Genomic DNA, 19,065 nt, shown 5'->3' with positions numbered 1-19,065 from the left:
GGTGGGAGTGTTAATTGGTACAACCATTGTGGAGATCAGTATGGAGATTCCTCAAAACCTAAAGCTAAAGATTCCTTTTGACCCACATGTTTTGTTCTAAGTATCTTCCCAAAAGAAGTTAAAGTTATCATGCCACAGTGATACATGTATACCCATGTATGTAGAAGCACAATCTATACCAGCTAAATCTTGGAAATATCCCATATGCCTATCAACAGATGAATAAAGAAAGTAAATGTGGTGTTTATGTACAATGGAGCATATAGTACTACTCTACCATCAAGGATAAACTTGAGACATTTGGAGGCAAATAGATGCATCTGGAGACCATAATCTTAAGTGAAATAAATCAGACACATAAGTTTAAATATTGCATTGTTTCTCTTATACGAGAAATCCAAAGTATAAATAAGAAGCAAAATCGAGGACAGATATTAGGAAGTAGGAAGAACTTGTTCAAAGGAAAGGGAATGGGGAAGGGAAGAAAGAGAAAAGGGATTTAAAAGCGAGAATTGAAGGAAAAATAAAAACAACTTCAGTAAATTGGGAGGAAAAAGTTGAGAGGTAAGAGGAATGGGGGAAAAATAATAAGATGTGTTATGTACAGGTACAAATTCCTCATGATAAATGTGATCATTGTGTATGGCAAACATGTATAAATAAAACAGAGTAATTTTTTAAAGTTGCCTTATACACAGCAATTGAAGAAGGTAGTTTATTAAGGAAGATTGAAGTTATGAGCCTAAATTGAAAACTTCACTTGAATTATTATTCTAAGTCTATACTATAAAATTTTCAAGTCAAAACTTATTGAGGAATAAGGAAATACTCTAATCTTCTAACACTTTTGAAAAAAGAGTTACGAGTGACCCACTGGCTTCTCTAACCTTATCCTATCCATTTTTCCAAAATGAAAATCTATATTTCTTAGCTTGCCTCACTGTTCAGAATCTCAAATGCCCCCTACTCACTTATGATTTGAAATCTAAAGTGCATTGTCTTCTCGAGCATTTCTAATCATGTACCTTTCCCTTCCTTACTTATTCACATGATCACTAATCCTCTAGCACCTCGTTTCATAGAAATTAAAAATCCCCAAGGACTCCAGTTTGCTGGGCCTATCTGAACCTCTTAAAATTCTAAAAAAAAAAAAAAAATGCTTATAACCCGGCCTCCCCCCATGAGGGAAAGAAGCCTCATGTCTCTTCTAATAGCTCTGGGAATTGTTCATTGTTCAGGGAACTGAGCTTCCCTGGCCACTAATGACCCACTGAACCCTCCAAGGTCTGTTCTGCACATGCTTCCTTTCTCTGCAGCACATAACCATCACAGTGGATGCTACCAGAATCCTTTCTACTCCATGGTAATTCCTGCACAGGGCTGGAGGTGTCCAGCACACATTGCTTTGGGGCCACAGTGAAAAATTTGAATCAAGTGATGCACAGTAAATAACTTAAGAGTGAATGTTTAGCAGCTCTGTTCTGAGTCTTTTGGGCATTCCCATCTCTAGAAAGTTCTCAAAGACTTTTTTCCCATAAATGCATACTGCTGCACCAACCTTCCTTTCTTAGCCGCATGTCATTAGCTTCCTGGTCCAGTTCTGACACCACCTTAGCTCCCAAACCCAATCCCTACACTGTAGATTTTGCATGACTTCTCTTTTGGAAAGTTTTCTTTCTGGTGTTTTGGTGGAATTTATTTAGTCTTCTTCCAAAATGCCATAGATTTCCCAATTTTAAAAAGTAATGTCTTCTGCACACTGTGTTTTTTCCCCCATGGCCCCATTCTCTACTTGGCATTGGATTTTATCAGTATAAAATAATGCCTGGCTGTCTAGAAACTAGGTTCCTAAGAAACAGAAGTGTAAGCTTGCCATTGTTCAGGATCTGAAATGTTATTTGGTCATGTTTCCTAACAGTTTCATGCGATACTTACTTTACAGAAAGAAGGGGGAAGACAATAATTCAGCTCTTGCTTCTTAATCAATGACTGAATTAGATATACTTAACCAATTTTCATGTTATCTTCGGGTGACACTGGTCTCCTAACACCAGCAGTAGGCTGGAGTTCAAGGGCAGCTGTTCCATTAACACCTGGCAAGAGCTCTGAGGTTCACCTCTGTCAATTGGCTACTCCATTTCTCTTTCATGAAGGCATTTGATTTTGCTTCTTGATACCCTAGAAAGTGATAGATTAGTGATAGATAAAAAGCAAAGATTAGTTCCTAAGCAGTTTCATTGCATCAGCTGGGGACTTGTTAGAAACCTGTCTTCTTAAAGCCCACCCAGACCTAATAATTATGATCCACATTTAAATTCTGTCCCTGGTGGTTAGTGTGCACATCAAAGTTAGAGAAGCATAATCTAGAGTGATCAATATATTACTAAGTTCACAGAATGTTCAGATACTTGTTGATTAAGGTCTTTAGTCAAGTAGCTCTGCTGGTTCAGCACTGGAGGATGTGGGTGACCCTATATCCTCAAAAGAAAAAGCAAAATAAGTTAATTTGCAAAAGTAAATAGAAAAGAATGGCTTTAATTCTGAATTTTAGCTATTCACAAAAATTTTAAAAGTGATTTTTATGTTTCTACTTCCTCTTACATCTCCGTATAACAGGATTTCCTTTTTCCATGCTTTATACGCAAGCACTTCTAACTTATGTGATTTGACCCATTTCACCTAAATAATGAATGTATTATTTTTGTCCATTGGCAACTAAAATATGCACCTTGTTCAGATTTTTAATTGCTGTGTGTTTCAGAAATGATGTTCTTGAGGGAGGTATGAGAGTTTAAAGTTCACTTATGTGAGGAAAATTTTATAAATGCAAATCAATCTCTTGCAAGGATTTATGGAACTAGTGGAAACAACAAGAAAATCAAACCAAACAAAACATTACTGATGTCTATTCTTATTCATTACATTTCTTCACTAGCTGGGACTTTGTTTGCTGGTTTATTTCTTGCTAACTTTTAAAAAGAGAAGGAGTAGAAAAAAATAAGGCCTAGTGTTAGAAGCATAAATTATGCATAGGCTTATCTAAAACCTTCGAATTTTGAACAAATTGGAGGGTAGGTGAGCAGAGAGCTCAAAAGGATATTTGCTGAACAGGCTTTATTTAAAGTCAGGTATCTTAAAAAGAAAAACTAAACTCCTGGTTTTTTTAGATTGTATCACTAAAGTTTGCTCAGTCTATCTTTCATATAAAAATAAATCTTTCTAATATATTACTTCAAATTAAACCAATCAATTTATAGGCACATCATAAAGATTTTAGAAGCTGTACATACAAAGAAATAAACTTGAAATCAATATATTCCATCCTTATATCCTGGTTTCTTGTTTCTCTTGATATTTCAATAATAACTTCTTCAGTTATTTCATCATAAGCGTAGTGCATGTTGCTGCATAGGCTTCATAAATACTTAAAATGCCTATTGGATCAAGCCACTCATAATTTATTTATCCATTCTCCTATGAGATATCTAAATTATTTCCCAAATGTTTCTTATAATAAACAATATTTCAAGAATCACATTCATGAAAACTGTTCTATGATTTGTTTTATTTATTTGATGTCTAAATATGCTAAGCAAACATTACTATTTTAAAAATTATTTAGAAGAATTTTATTTTAATTGAGAAGTCTAATTGGATAAGATATGAGTATTTTGTAGATATGTCTCTCCTATCCTTAACTCCTAATTTTTAAAAAATTTTCCAGTAGAAAAATCCAAAAGTAACTCCAGATAAGGTAAAAACACTCCCCTGCCACAATTATCTGGCAAGTTTGAGGCAATTCACTTTTGCCTGAGTTTTGATTTTCAATAAATAGATATGACCTTGAGGATTAGTTAGTAAGGTAAAGTGGGTCATATGATCCCCTAAGTCACATTAAGCCTTTTAGACTATTTATGTAAGGAAAGACATATTTTAACCAAAGAGTTAAATGACTAGAGTTCTTACACATAAACTTTATTGCCCAAAGAACCTTAGCGTTAGTCATTAACTATTTGTTTTTAGAGACTTGCACTGATATGTCTGATATCCTTTTATTCTCTGCCATTTTTCGTTCATTTTTATGAGGCATGTCAAAATCCAAGGGGGAAAAAATCCCAAAGAAATGATGAGCTAATGAGTTCGGAGAAAAAGATCAGCAAGTTGACTGGAAATAGTTGTACTATTTCCAGATATTGTCATTGCTTTAAAACTTAATCGTAAAGATGCTCTGTCAAACTGGATGGGTAACGCAAGTGAACACATATTCTGAGGTTCAGGGTGGCCTAGCAGCCTTCTTTTATGTGAACATAGAATTTGGGGGCTGTTGACAAATGATAGTTTAATTGAGAACAGCTGTTCCCAAGCCTGTAACTCAAGTGAGGAGGCCGGATGCAAACACAGTCACCCTGCCAGGCACTAGGGTGACGGGAGGAGCTCTGCGAAAGTACTGTGTCTGCTCCTGAGATACAGGAGGATCATCTTCCGGAAAAACTGAGAATGTGGTGCTAGAACTTTTGTTTTCCTCATTTTTGAGAGAGACACGTGTGTAATTCTTGAATTTTCTTACTGATTTCACTTGGTGACGTTAACAAAGAAACAATCCAAAATTTAACTAATCTTGTTCAAAAAGAAAACAGATTCCCCAAAATAATTATCAAAAGCATAATGGGTGGACCGGTAAGTATTAATAGTTCTCTGTAGTGGCATCTAGATTTGGGTTGAATCTTGGAGTTTAATTTCTTTCTTTTCTTGTGAAGGTGGATTGACTGTCTCAGAACTTTAAGATGAATTATCTCTGTCAAACTATAAAAAAAATGTAATTCCTGGGAAGTGTAAAATTAAAACGGATGGAGACCATTGAAGCTGATGTGATTCTGGTATCAACATGCAGTCTTATTTGGCCTCAACATGTTACCTTCTGTTGATTTAGTCAAATTTAGGCAATTAATCACTTTGCCTCATAACTGTCAAGTGTGCACATGCTGACGATGACAATTTTATAGCCTGAAGTTTAAAACGGAGAATTTTTTGCCTCCATCTTATTCTCATACTCACACTGTGCTATCTTCCAAATTGATTCACTTCCACCTAATCTACAATCAGCTAATTTCTATTACCAGAAGGAACATGCTGCTATAGAGACTTGATTTCAAAAAAATACTTGCTTCCCTGAGGGTCTTTAAAAAGAAACCCAGAAGAATTTATTTTTTCTTTTATATATATAAATGATAGATAAATGATAGATAAACAGCAATAATAAATATATATATAATATATATGTAGAAGGGACAGAAAATATATTAACATATGTTGGTGACCTAAGCTTATATCCACTTACCTATCCTATTAAATAAACTAGGTAATTAACTTTTCATTTAAAAGAAGCCTTGAAAACTGACTTCTCAAGAATTTCTGTACTGTCACGGCTCTCACATGAGACCTAGTACCACTTTTTAGGTAATTAAAAGATTTCTATTGGCATTTAACTTATTGTCTATCTAGGCTTGCTTTAGCAGTGATAAAGTCTAGATTTTACAGAACCATCTGATTTTTAACTCACTGTCCAATTGTCACTAAATCATCAAGATTTCTCCCAAAAATCTTAGCATTTGAGCCCCAACTCTATATCCCAGGCTGCACAGAAATCTGGAAGTGACTTTAAAATGTCAGACCCAGTGCAACAAATTTGGTTTTAGAAAATACTTTGTTCATTGTACATATGATGTAGAAGAATAATACATGAAGCTCCTTGTAAACAATATATCAAATATAGAATGATTTGCCCACAAAATCACAAGGACTGTTCTCCAGCTGGATCCGGAAAACAGACAAACATCCCTGCCTGCATGGAACTTGTATTTCAGTAATGGGAGACTAGAATGATCAAAGTGAGTAGGAAGGGTAATAAAGCATGTTAAAAGGGGGTGGATGCTGGTAAATAAAACAGGAAGGATGATAAGGAATAGCTGAGGTGGGCTTATTGAGATTTAAATAGAGTGTCCAGGGAAAGTGTCATGTCAGGAAACACTGACAAGAGGAGGGGCCAAGCCATGCAAGGACAAGAAGGGAAGAGAGTTCCAGCAGCAGGAACAGTAACACCACTTCTGAGGGGGAAGGAACAGGAAGTATGCGTGACAAACAGGAAGAGAAGATTACTGGACCCATGAGGAAGGGAAAACAGAAGCACATTAGAACTGGCAGTAGCTACATCTTGGCTATGTGTGAGATTAGCCCTGGAAACCCTGGGAGATTGAAAAATCACTTCTGTGAATCAATCCCACATGAATGTTGAAGATCACACTGCATTCTCAACGATCCAGGGTGCATTTCTCACATCCAGTTAGGAACGCTGCCCTCCATGCTCGTAGCTGACTTTCTAACATGGTTTTAATAGTCACATAAATGAAGCATAGTATCTAAGTCAGTGGGAAAAATCTTATTAATTGTTTAGTGTAGAGCGCTCCGTTCTTATTCAACCCAAGTATCCACATGACCTTGGGTCGGCTTTCAAGGTCATTATTGGCTATTCCCTTACTTGTAGAAATTGAGAAGGCAAACATACACACCAGGCAGGTGTTCTACTACTAAGCCATATCCTCAACCTGAAATCACATTTTTCTATGCAAAAAAGATCCGAAACTTTCTATTACTTTATTTATAGAATTAATGTATGACAGATGCTTGATGAAATAAAGATTCTGCTACTTTTTCAAAGCAAACTCTTCTGCCACTCTTTCTTGCAAACCTCTAAGGAAACCAGCCTGATGGTTGTTATTACTAAAAGGATATAATTGTTGTTTGCCTTTTTAGGAAACAAAGTTATTTTGAGTACAGATCTCACAAAAGAAGAGCATATGCAATTTTTTAACCACTCTACATTGACTGGTGAATATCTTTCTTACAACTATGCTGCATTTCATTAAATATTCCATGGAGACTTTGATTCCACAATGGAATCTGTGCCCAATCACAAAACTGCAGTAATGTTACTCCCTGATTTTTGAGGTTGTTCTTGGCCTGTATGCTCATTTTATTTAAGTGAGTAAATAAGCACAGTTTTATCATTGTTTATTACTTAATTACTGCTATTATTCTGACTAAAATATACCAAGAAAATTACTTAAGGAATAAATAGTACAGAATTCAAGTCACTTTAGAGAATATTCAGGAACTATTTCCTGGAGAGATATACAGTGAGAACTGTATTTCAAATAAATTTAAATGTTTTCAAATTTTTAAAAAGTTTGTAAAACGTGAGAACACTATAATGTCAGTAGTGCTAGAACAGTCATTTGGTAAATATTTTTAGCCACTTTTTTTTTTTTGAGACAGAGTCTCATTATTCAGTTCAGGCTGGCCTGAGCTCACTTTGTAGCCCAGGCTGGTCTCGAACTTGCAATGATCCTCCTACCTCTCAGCCTCCTGAGTACCGGATTTACAGGTGTGCGCCACCACTCCCAGCTCTAAATGCTTTTATTAAGTAATCTAAGAAGTATTTAAACTTCGATTTATTTCCTACTAGTAGTTTAACAATTCCATTAAAATGGGATTTACTTCATTCTCCTACTTCCAGGAAAAGCACCATTTAACACCAATTTAGCCAGATATATTTTTCTTTATAAATGAAAATCTCCAGAAGAGATTCTATCATTTTTCTGTGCCTTACTGTGAAAAACAAAACCACTTTACAAACAAAAGTACATTGTCTCTTAATGCCCTTGATAAAAGCATTTATATTTCTTTCACTTTCATATTTTGGAAAAGCATAATATAGTACTATGAAAGGCGTTCCTAATGGTGTAATCTGGAGTTCTTTGTACCAAGTCAACCATGTCTAAATCTGGCATTTGTCAGGTAGAGTTGTAGCTTTACTATCTTCTGTGTCCTTTCCTGGTATCTATCACAATATTACCCATCCTTGGCTTGCCACCCTTGGGCAAAATATAGCATTTGCCTAATCTTTAAAGGTGTGACAAACTTTTTTATGCCTGCTTCTACCCCAATACATATTTTTCTCCTGAATCTTAATGCAGCCCTAATTTATAGGGGTGTCCACATTTGCCTGAAATTCTGGCCAATGACATGTAAATGAAAATAGACGTGGCTTTCAGGAAAGCTGTCTAGGCCGAAGTTGGCATGCCCTTTTATGTTCTCCGCTCTGCTTCTGACTAGTAACACGGACGTACTATCAGCCTGCTAGCAACAATACTGACCTACTGAGTGACCATGGAAATAGAAGCCATATGCTTAGGATGACAGATAAGAATAATCAAAACTTCACTCTGAAGAAAATATATTGCCACATATTTAATACTTTCTTTTTAAATAAAAATGGTTGAGTTATTTTTATGGTAAAACACAAGGAAAATTATTTTAAAATCATATAAAAATTCTACAGGAGGATTTTTTATAATGGGAAAAACTTTGAAATAACTTAAATGGTCTGAAACAGAAAAGAAAATCTGTGGCATGTTCATATGATAGAATATTGTTACACAGTAATAAAAATGAATAGCTATGAACAAATGTGTAGATGAATCTCATAAACACAATATAGCTCAAAAGAAGCCAGGTAGAAAAGAGTATATACTGCTGGAGTCTGTTTAAGTAAGGTTCAAAAGTAGTCAAATGTAGCCCTGATGTTAGTAATTAAAGGAAAGGAAGGAACTAAGAGATTGGGGGAGGGAGAGAGAGGGTAGGAGAAGGGGAAGAAAGAATGAAAATGTGTTGTCTGCATGCACCAGCTCCCCACAATGAATGCAATCATTATACCTTGCAAACATGTACTGATAAGAACTGCAAAATTTTAAAGTTAAAAGAAATCAGTCCCTTGGTGGAAAGCAGTGGCTGGAGATGGCAAAGGAGATTCTTTGAACTGTCAGTGTTCTAGTCCTTCACCTGAGGCTCACTTTGCAAAGATGGCAGATTCACACCATAAAAATTCACCTAGCTGTTCATGTGTGTTTTGTTTTACTTTTATTAATCAAATACCAAAAAAAAAAAAAAAACCCACATAACCTTGATTTTCTTATTCTTGCTTCTTGAATCCAATTGAGAGGTTTAAATCTTCCCCATCTGCTATGCTTTAAATGTGTACCCAGAATTCCTGGATTCGAAATTAATTGTGGGGCAGTGGAGGATCATGGGAGTTGTCCAGGTCATGAGGGTTCCATTGCATGAATACATTGATGCCACTGCAAAAAGCGTTCTCAAGAATGGCTTCACTCTCACTCTCTCACCTTCTCACCCCTCACCTTCCACCATGGAATGAGGCAGCAAGAAAGTCCTTGCTTCGTGCTGCCACCTTGCTCTTGGACTTCCTTATCTTGAGATCAGTGCACTAACAAATTTCTCTTCATTGTAGATCACTCAGTCTTGAGTGAGTCTTAACAGCCTGAAACTAAGGCAGCATCTCTCGCTGTATGCAGCACCAGGATTTGGAGTGACAGAATAACTGCTCCATTTTTTGTTTGGGGGTTTTCTGACAAGTTCCTTCTCTAACTTCTCCTTCAGCATCACAATTGGAGGATTTTTTTCTCCTTGAGTTTTTCCATTGGCGGACACTGAACTTTGACTGTTCACCGATCTCACTCAGTGGCCGCCCTAAACAAAAGACCAGCGCTGTCATTAATGGTAGCAGGTGCTGGCTGTAACAGTACATAGTCTAATGTGACTGATGACCGACTTACACATCATCCTAATGGGTTATTACGTTTGGAGCTCACACTTTAGCTCATTCTAGAGGGGTGATCTAGTCTGGTACAGCTGTGGCTTTTAAAGGCCTTTATTTTTTTCCCATTGTAAATGTTCTCTGCACCCTTGTTATGTTTTTAATAAGTGAAAACTGAGCTCTAAAAGCCTTCCTAGCCAGGCTCAAAGGACCTCTGATCAAAAAGATAATCTCATCCATGACAGCATTTCTCAGCAGCCTCAGGAGACCTGTAGATACTGGCATGGCTACAATGCAGAAACCAACAGTGTCACAGTTGCAGTAAGCCATTCCTCAGGACATAAGGAGAGGGCTTCCCCAGGGTACACTTACCCCCACATGAATTTCCCTGTTGATAAATAAATAACAGAGCAAAAAGGTGGCAGTTGATGCAGTGGGCCAAGAGTGGTCTACAAACCCCTCTTGACCTTCATGCAAGTTCAGTCATTCTGGTTGAATGAGGGACAGAAGAGGAACTTTACCACCTCAGCTTCTCCCTGTACCCTACCATCACCTTCTGAATCATCTTTGCTGGGTCATTTTGACAGCACTGCATTGAATCTTTGTACTCACAGTGGAGTTCACAGGCCATAGGAAGGGAGATTTCTAAATATAATCCTCCAACAGATGCCAGCCTGGTTGCATAATATCACTCAGTGAGCTGGTCAACATTCAGATTGCCAGGCCTGGTTAGATTAGTAGTGGGCCCTAGGAATCTGTATATTTATAAGATCCTGGTAATTCAGATGCACAGATAAATTTGAGGGTCACAGTGATGGCATGGACAAAAATTGAGAACTGAGTGAGAACTGAGCCCCATCTGTCTCAGAATCACCTGCACGTCTGAGATGCACTCGGGACAACATGAACAGCACACTGAGAATTGGAGTGTGTCGGCTACTTCAGCTGAGCTGACAGACAGTTACGCCTTCACCATATTAAAAGTCGGAGGCTACTAACTCTTAAGTCTTCATAAAGGACTCTAGATGCAAAGAGGACAGAAATAAGCAAACTAAATAGAGCACAGGCATTGCTGGGTCTCCTAGAAATGGCACTGGCTCAGAAGTTCTGTAAGAGAAAGAGTGGGTATGAATCTTGATCCGCACGAAAACATTTCCAGATGTAGACAAATCAGCTCAGATGGATTCATGTTCTTCCAAGTCTCTCGTCTTATTCTTGGATCTCTGTCAAAAAGGAGAGTTCGTGTGATCTGCACAGACCTCCCTTTTCCAAGGCATGAAGATAGAAAACCCCAGATGCGTGAAGCGAGTGAGGGAACAGCCTCAGATTGCAAGAAGGAGCAGAAGGAGCGGCACACCAGTTCTGTCTCTCTGGCTCTGTTATGCTCTGTTTCTTGGGCTGGCGCACTCTTGTGTTCAGTATATAAAAACACACTGTGTATACTCATTATTTGTGCACTCTTCTGTCCACATGTTATGCTTCAAAAATCCACAAGAAAAATTGGTTGGTATCCAAGAATATTATGTGGGCATGGATCAGTGGGTAGATCGATAGAGAGACAAAGATAAAGACAAAAGTCTGAACAAAAGCTGTTAATGGGAATTGTACCAGTATTGTAATTACAAATAATTTTTATTTCCTTCATTTATCTAGATCTTTCATTTGTTTTATTATGATTTCATTTGTTTTATTATTATTATGTTTTATCTTTTCATTTGTTTTATTATCTTATTTCATAAGATATGTAAGAACATTTCTTAAGGTTGTATTCTAAATGAGGGTTAATAACTGAAAGCAAAAGAAATACCTCAATGGCGTTACCCAAGGGTGATCCTCCCAGGGACTGCTCCTGCAGTGAGTTCTGAGTGTTATCTTTCATTTTAACTTTTTGGCCGTGGAGGCCGTTTGCACAGAGAGAATTTCCATCTCTGGTTGTCTGCATACCCTTGCTAGAGCCAAAAGAAAACTTCAAAGAACTTATAAGGAATAGGCTTTTCAGAGACCCCTGCAAACTCGGAACTCTGTGTGTGTTTATGTAAGAAGCCACTTACTGTCTGCTTGACTGATGGGCACTTAAATTGCAGTAAGGCAGACACTGAAGAGAAAATAGAGTGTTTTTAAAGATGGAGACAATACTCGTGGGTGCACTCTCTCAAGGGTCAGCGTTGTACAGCATGCACGCCAAAGAGTCACAAGAGGTCTTCCTAAATGACATTTCAAGGCCTGCTCAAGAGAAAGTGAAGGCAGGCAAGATTGCTTCTAGTGCTCCATCAATTTCTCTCAGATCTGCTCTCCTGCCCCATCCCTATCCTTTCTTCTTCTACTTCCTGCCCCACCTTCTAACTTCCTATCCTTTTGTCTTTTCTTGTCTTTGGCTGGAAGACAATCAATTTGAGCTTTTCAATATGTGGGCTTGACTTGTAATGAATGGTATCCATTAATGGTAATTAATGATACAGTTTAACATTATCCTGTGTCCTTCCCTTTGTAACAAGAGATTCTGGAAACAGGGTTTTAATTTTTTTAAGTTTTTTTTTTTTTTTTGTATAGCGAATCAAACTCAGGACCTTGTACTTGCCAGGCAGGCTGAGCTATCTCCTCAACAACAGGGTTTTACAGATCAGTGGTAGGATGGATGTTTCCAGGCAGAAACAAGCCATCTCTGGATAACCTTAGCACTGTACTGAGACACAGGCTCCCTGCCCCTTCTCCTCACTTTTCTCAGTTCACCCTAATACCAGGTGCCCAAGGTTTGGGAAACCATTCTGCAAGGACTCCCTCTGTGGATGGAGTCAGTGAGAGGCCTCTGACAGGAGTGAGGGGTTAGGAATATGCCACAGCCTCCCACCACCCCTGCATATCTGACTCCCTGTACTAACAAGTAAGTGAATCTGCAAAAGATAAGCACATCCCTCCCCACCCAAACCTGCTACTGCCTCCTAATCTCTAGCCAGCACGAAGACTGTACACACCAAGGTCAAGTGAGCTCCAAACCCCAACCTGTATTCACACAGCTATTTAACATCAGGAGTCCTACTGACTACTTGGAGCAGCGTGCTTAACCTCTTTGTCCTCAGTTTCCTTATCTGTAAAATGGGAAGAACAATAGTACCTATCATACAGCATTATTCTGAATATTAAATAAGGTAAAGTAGGTAAAGTGCTTAGCACAGTACCTTATCAGTAGTACTCAAACAGTTGGCTGTTTAAGCACCTCAACCCATTCATAGCAGAGTTCTTGACATGACAGGAATGAGAACTCCCTGTCTAACACATTCTTTGTATTTTCTAGTGGGATGTATTTCAAGTAGTCTTCCACTCAAATGCTGTCCACCAAGGTGTTACAGTGAGTCTTTACCAGTGCTCATTGCACGTCAGGCGCTTTGCATGCACTGTCTCCTTTTATCCTCATGACCATTCTTGCAGGTAGGTGCTATTGTTCTCTCCATTTTACAGGTGAGAAAATTGAACTTCATCAGGCATGGCAGCATGTGCTTGTAATCTGAGCCCTCAGGAAGCTGAGGCAGGAGGAGCACCAGGATTGGAGGCCAGCCTGGGCTACACAGTGAGTTCAAGCCCAGCCTGAACTGCATAACAAGACCTTGTCTCAAAAAACTAAGACAACAGCAACAAGAAGAACTTGAGCCTCAAATAAGTTAAATAATGTATACAGTTATACAGCTACTGAATGTCTGGACTGGGATTAGAACACAGGCACTCTTGCTGTAATCTACCTAGTACAGCCACAGTGCTATCCTACAACTACACTGCCTACCATGAGCCCTGGGCCACAAGACACAAATATATCTGTGTGGACTCAGAGATGGTTGGGCTGCAACAGGTCTGCTTTTGCACTCATCCAAGCTTGCACTCAAATGATGGCCCAGTGCTGGAATGATTGACACTTTGATTGTTGCATCAGTCCCTTTGCTGTTGCTGTAACAAAATACCTGTGGCCATATAATACAGAGTAGAAATTTATTTGGCTCATGATTCTGGAGGCTGGGAAGTCCAAAAGCAGGGTGCTAGCAACTGCCAGGCACCTGCTGAAGGCTTTGTGCTGTACATAACATGGTGGAGGGCATCACTTGGCAGGGTAGAACAAGCATAACAAGCATTTCTTCCTTTGTTATAAAGCCACCAGCCCCATAATGGGGACCCCATGCTGATGCTGTTGTCTAATTCCCATTGCTCCCCACAGCCCCCCTCCAGATACCATCAACATACGAATTTGGGATTAAGTTTCAAACACGTGGTATTTGGGAGACATGGAAATGATGAAGTGCTTTTAAATTTTGAAATATTTTTAACATCTGCAGTCTGTAAACACTTCCTTGAATAGTCAGGAATAAAAATAGCATAGCTTTTTAACAGTTGATGTTTTTAGCACTTACTGTGTCCTCAGAATCAGGCTGAATGATTCACGTTGACTCTGTTATTTTCACAAGGACCTCTGCGAGATAAGTACTGGGGCTCCAACCATGTTTCATATGGGCTCAGAGAAGTTGAGTAACTTGCCATGAATCACAGAACCTCATGGGGATTAGATGGGATAACTTATACGTGCAAGGGCTCGGAGGGAGTCTGGTGTGGTATTTGTATTGTACACAAACTTCTCAGCGAATTTCAGTAGGCTTCTGTGTCTCTTGCTCTCTTAAAAAAGACCATTCTAACTTAGTGTGAAAAAGACATTTTATGAGCAAAACAACCTCCCTTGGGCACAGCTGGTGGAAAGATTTTTTAAAATTTTTTTTAATTTCAATGTTATACAAGTAGATATTAATAAAGAAAATACTAAAAGCACTCTTCTAACTTCTATGAAAAATAAAACAAAATTTCATAACAAAATAGAGAATACCAATAGTCAATATATTGGGTCGTGATCTTAAACAATGGCCAGAATGTTACTCAGAGTACAAGTCATAGACAAAAAAGATTCTTTGCTCACTAGAAAGGAAAAAAGATTTATAGGTGTTTTGTTTTAAAGAGAATAAAAAAATTTTAAAAGACATTAAAAATGGTACAGAATTTCAAAACAAGATGATAGGAAATTAACAATGGTTTTTATATTGCATATTGTTATTTTCAAAGTAGTTGTTCAGATTACAGATACAGGCCTGCAAAACTGATTAAAAAAATTAAGCATTAACTTTCAATAAACCAGTAGTAGTACAATTATACCAGTAGTACCAATAGTAGTACAATTAGTAGTACAATTATTTTAGCTATTGTGTGTGTATATGTATATAAACATTTTTATGCTACATTATATGTTATATATATATAAACATTATGTTATGTTATATGTATATAAACATTCCTTCTTTTGGACAGGAAGAAAGATTTAAATGCAGCTGCCTATGAAAAATGTCTAGATTCACCAAAAATTCTCCCTTTCACTTAAATTAACTTATTTGGTTAGGAATTCACCTAGAAATATGCTGGAGAAATAAACACACAAACATAAAACACATATATGTACCTTTTGAAATTTAACTATATTCCTATTATTTAAATTTTTGGTGGAATTTGTATTTTATAGCCTTAAATATGTCAGTTCCAACAGGACAGACACTTTATCAACACTTCTTTTTCTAGCCCTCTTCTCATCCAAAGACTCTGATTCTATCTTTTGTACCTACCCCTTCTCCAAGCAAACTGGACCACACTCCTGGTTCAAATTAGGGAAATAACAGTAGAGTCCAACAACCTTGGTAGGATCCATAGCCAAAGCAGTTATTAGATGAACAAGTCCTCCTCTCCTAATACTGGGCACCTCTCACAGCCAAATCTTGAGGCACATCAGGTTTAAAGACTCCTTCCCACCAGGGATGAGAAAGAAGGGAAGGAGAGTGAAGAGAAGGAGCACCCTGGCTGCCACACTTCATGTCATTCTCTCCCCGAGTGTGGGAAAGCCGGAGCTCAGAGTCATTGTCTCCTGTTCTTCTAGCCCACGTCTTTAAACTCCCGTGGTCTTCAAAGGATTAGAAAGCACATTTATAAGTGCCTAAACTTTTTTTCAGAGGAGCGAATGTGAAGGTACTGCCCCTACCTGTTCCATGTGAGCAGTAGACTTGGGTGAAATTGGATGGCCTCCTACCCACTCTTTTGGTGTGGGAAAGAATCCCCCTAGGGCTATGAAGATGGCCAAATACATGACACCTGATATTGGGCCAATGAGATCATCAGCAGTTTATTAGCCAGAAATACCCAGAGCCTAGGGGAGCCAATGCACTCGGGCCATACAAGTATTGGAACAGAGCAAAATGGCAGGCTTGGTAATACAAGAGGGTAAGATGCCCCCTGGTCCCACAGGATGATGAGATTGTCTCATTTACATAACTGCTTGGGCTGGCAGGAAACTGGATCTTCCTGTTCTACCTGGTCCCCTCAGGAGCCTCATGGGCTTGAGGACCTTACTGAAGAGAGCAGAGCAGACAGGGAAATTTTCAGCTGGGTCATTCAGGCATTTCCAAATTTACCAGATGCCAAAGCAACACATAATATTAATTTAGGTCTTGTACTACAGAAGGTGGTACAACAAACAACTGCTTTTGGCATACAGAACTAGATGCCAAGGTAAAATAATTTGAGAGACAAAGTCTATCATACAAGCCCAGATGTTCTCCTGCAAAGACAAAAATAGAGTGTGCTGTTTAAGAGCCTGTCATACAAGCAAACCCATGTACCTAACCCTCCAAGTGTGAAAATTATTAGCCTGGCTATTCTTGAGGGTTTTTTTTTTTAACCTTCTTTATAAAGGCCTGGGAACTTTTGTTTGCTTCATATGAAACCAAGACAATTACTTGAGAGAAAATGTATTGTTAGGATTTTATAAGATACCTACATGAAAATCTTATGAGTTATAAAACACTATCCCAGTGTAAAGTCAGTGTTTCTGCACACCAAGAACAGCAGAAGTTCCCATTTCACTAAGAACTAACCAAGAGCTCTTTATATACCATTTTTTATTTAATTCCCGTGCCTGCCCTCCAAGGTGCACATGTTATACTCAGAAGTGAGAGGCACACTGACTAAGTAAGAGAGCAGGGATTTTAACCTAAACTTACATAGCTCAAAGTGCATTTTTCGAAGTTTCACTAATGAGTGTCTGACCTGGGCAGTGAAGATAACACTGTGTCACTACAGTTTGGAAGACAAGCTTTCCATTCATTCAATTATTAGGTCATGTTTGACTGTCTACGTAACGTGCCAGGCATTGTCTGCAGTGATGAGGTGTCGGCCCTCTTAATGATTCAAAGAACAGTGTGGAAATGTGGTCATCCACATCTGACCATGGTGCAGATGATAGAGCACAGGACTGAGGTCACCCTCTCTCCTTCAACAACTAGGAAGAAATGAACAAAACACTTGGAAAAGTGCTTTTTAGATGCTGGACAACAGGAAGTGAAAGACAGTGATCCCTCAGATAAAGGGGACGAACAAGATGAGCTCCATGGGTGCCCTACTTTACTGCCTTGTCTCCAGACCTCAGCACAGGAAGGCAGAGCCCAACAAAGTCTGTAAATCCTGACTTAAGAGATGGTACAGAGAATCTGGGGAGGTTATAGCAAGTTGGAAGTCAAAAGACAAGAAACATATAAGAGAGAACTGTATGGAGAAGAGGTTGCTTCACAGACAGAAATTTCTAGAGAATTCCAGAAAGTTCCTTATGACTCCCAGTACCCAAGGCCAAGGAAAAGACAACTTGAAAGAAAGAGGAAGGACAAACCCTGAGACTCACACAAGGATGGGAGTTATTTGTGTGCCCATCAGTCAGGGTAGAAGAGTCTCCTCATACATGTGGCATGAGATAGCGAAGGAGAGAACTGCCTTGAGGGTGGTCTAAATGTTTTCTCGTCAACCTAACAAGATTTAAAAAGCAAACCACAAAAGGATCAAACTCTTTACAACTAATTCAGATGCAAAACAGAAGAAAAGGCCTAAGAATATTTAAAAGCATATTAAAATGTCCAACACACAACAAGGTAAAATTCACCAAGTCTAGCATCCAATCGAAAGGGTTTAGTTCAGTGTAGAACAGTCAGACTTGTATAGCAAGTGCAAGGCCCTGGGTTTTAGCTCTAGTTGAACAGCTACTGACTTAGCAAACTACCTTCACAGAAGCTAAGAAAATCAGATAAGTGACCATAGTACCTACTTTTAGTGTGACAGAACAAGAAGACATACTGAAAGAGATAGGAAGGAAAGAGTTGCCTGAATCACCCCTCCCTCAAATCCAAGCAGCCCGGGAAGGAGAAAGATGCTTCCCATTGGAGGTAGGGAGTGTTAAGTCTTAGCCTTAGGCTTGAAACCCAGCAATGGGCAAAGCTCCATCATCTCTCCCTCCAGGCCAGTACCTCCAGACTGAGGCACTGAACTGTATCAGGCCACCAGAGTGGGAAGCTGATCTCACCCACAAAAGAGCAGGGCAGGAGAGGAAGCCCACGGCTTTGTCTCACAGCAGAGTGTCAGGTCCACTGTGGTCATCCCCAGTGCCAGGCAGAGTAGAAGACCTTGTGCTGTCATGGGTGGAGCCTCTAGACCAGCTCTGTGCAGTGGTGGGACGACCTGAGTTCTAGCTGCATGACTTCCAGCCTTGGAGCAGTGGATCCTGCCTTGGAGGGCACCTGCCCTCCACCAGGACTGCACAAGCCTCTGTGAATATGAAATTCACCCAAGTCTTAGCTTCAGCCATGGTGGCTGGGACTGTTTTCACCCCTTGTTCTCAACCTCAGGCAGCACAGCTGTCACCAGCCCAGGGCTCACAGATGGAGCTGTAAAACAGCGTTGACACTAGGCAGAGGCCAGACCTGCACCCAGAGGGACTGACTCAGGGTTTTGGCCAGCATCACTGCCAGCTGTGGCAGGAGCCTCAAGGCGTACTTGACGCTGTGCAGGTTCTTCTGACCGTGAGACTCAGCCAAGACCCAGATTAGCCCCAGGCTAGGTGGTTATGGTGGTTAACTTTAATTGTGTCAACTTATTGGGTTCAGAAATGCCCAGGGATTAGTAAAGCAAACATACTTAGTAAAGACGCACTTCTGGGTGTGTCTGGGTGGTTCACTGAGAAGTGACTTTGAGTACTGTTTGTGGTCCCTGGCCTCTTTCTGGCACCGTTCCTCTACTCTGCTTCCCAGCAGCCATGAGCTAAGCAGCTTTGCTCCACCACCATCTGACCATGGTGCAGATGATAGAAAATGGAAAGAAAATTGTCATATCTTGCTATCTACCCATGGAAGGTGTTTGTCAGCTGTGTAGAGGAATATTTTCACACGCTTCCACCACACCCTTCCACCACTATGTTCCTGCCTTGAAGCCAGCTGACCATGGACTGAAGTCTCTGAAGCAGAGAGCCATATTAAACTTCTCTTTCAAGCTGTGAGTGTCAGATA

At 39.2% G+C, this 19,065-nt stretch overlaps 1 protein-coding gene across 1 annotated transcript in view; it reads left to right on the top strand.

Moving 5' to 3' along the window:
* Positions 1–14,024, top strand: part of Lmntd1 (lamin tail domain containing 1) — a 262,615-nt gene extending 248,591 nt beyond the window's left edge. Inside the window, exon 11 of the mRNA XM_013511519.1 lies at positions 13,127–14,024. The gene's annotated coding sequence lies outside the window, so the exon portion shown is untranslated. The remainder of the gene's footprint in view (positions 1–13,126) is intronic.
* The last annotated feature ends 5,041 nt before the right edge of the window (positions 14,025–19,065 follow it).

This window comes from Chinchilla lanigera, unplaced genomic scaffold, assembly GCF_000276665.1.
Source record: "Chinchilla lanigera isolate Chin_1 unplaced genomic scaffold, ChiLan1.0 scaffold00012, whole genome shotgun sequence".
In the NCBI taxonomy this organism is placed as follows: Eukaryota; Metazoa; Chordata; class Mammalia; order Rodentia; family Chinchillidae; genus Chinchilla; species Chinchilla lanigera.
This window is presented reverse-complemented; position numbering and strand designations above follow the sequence as displayed.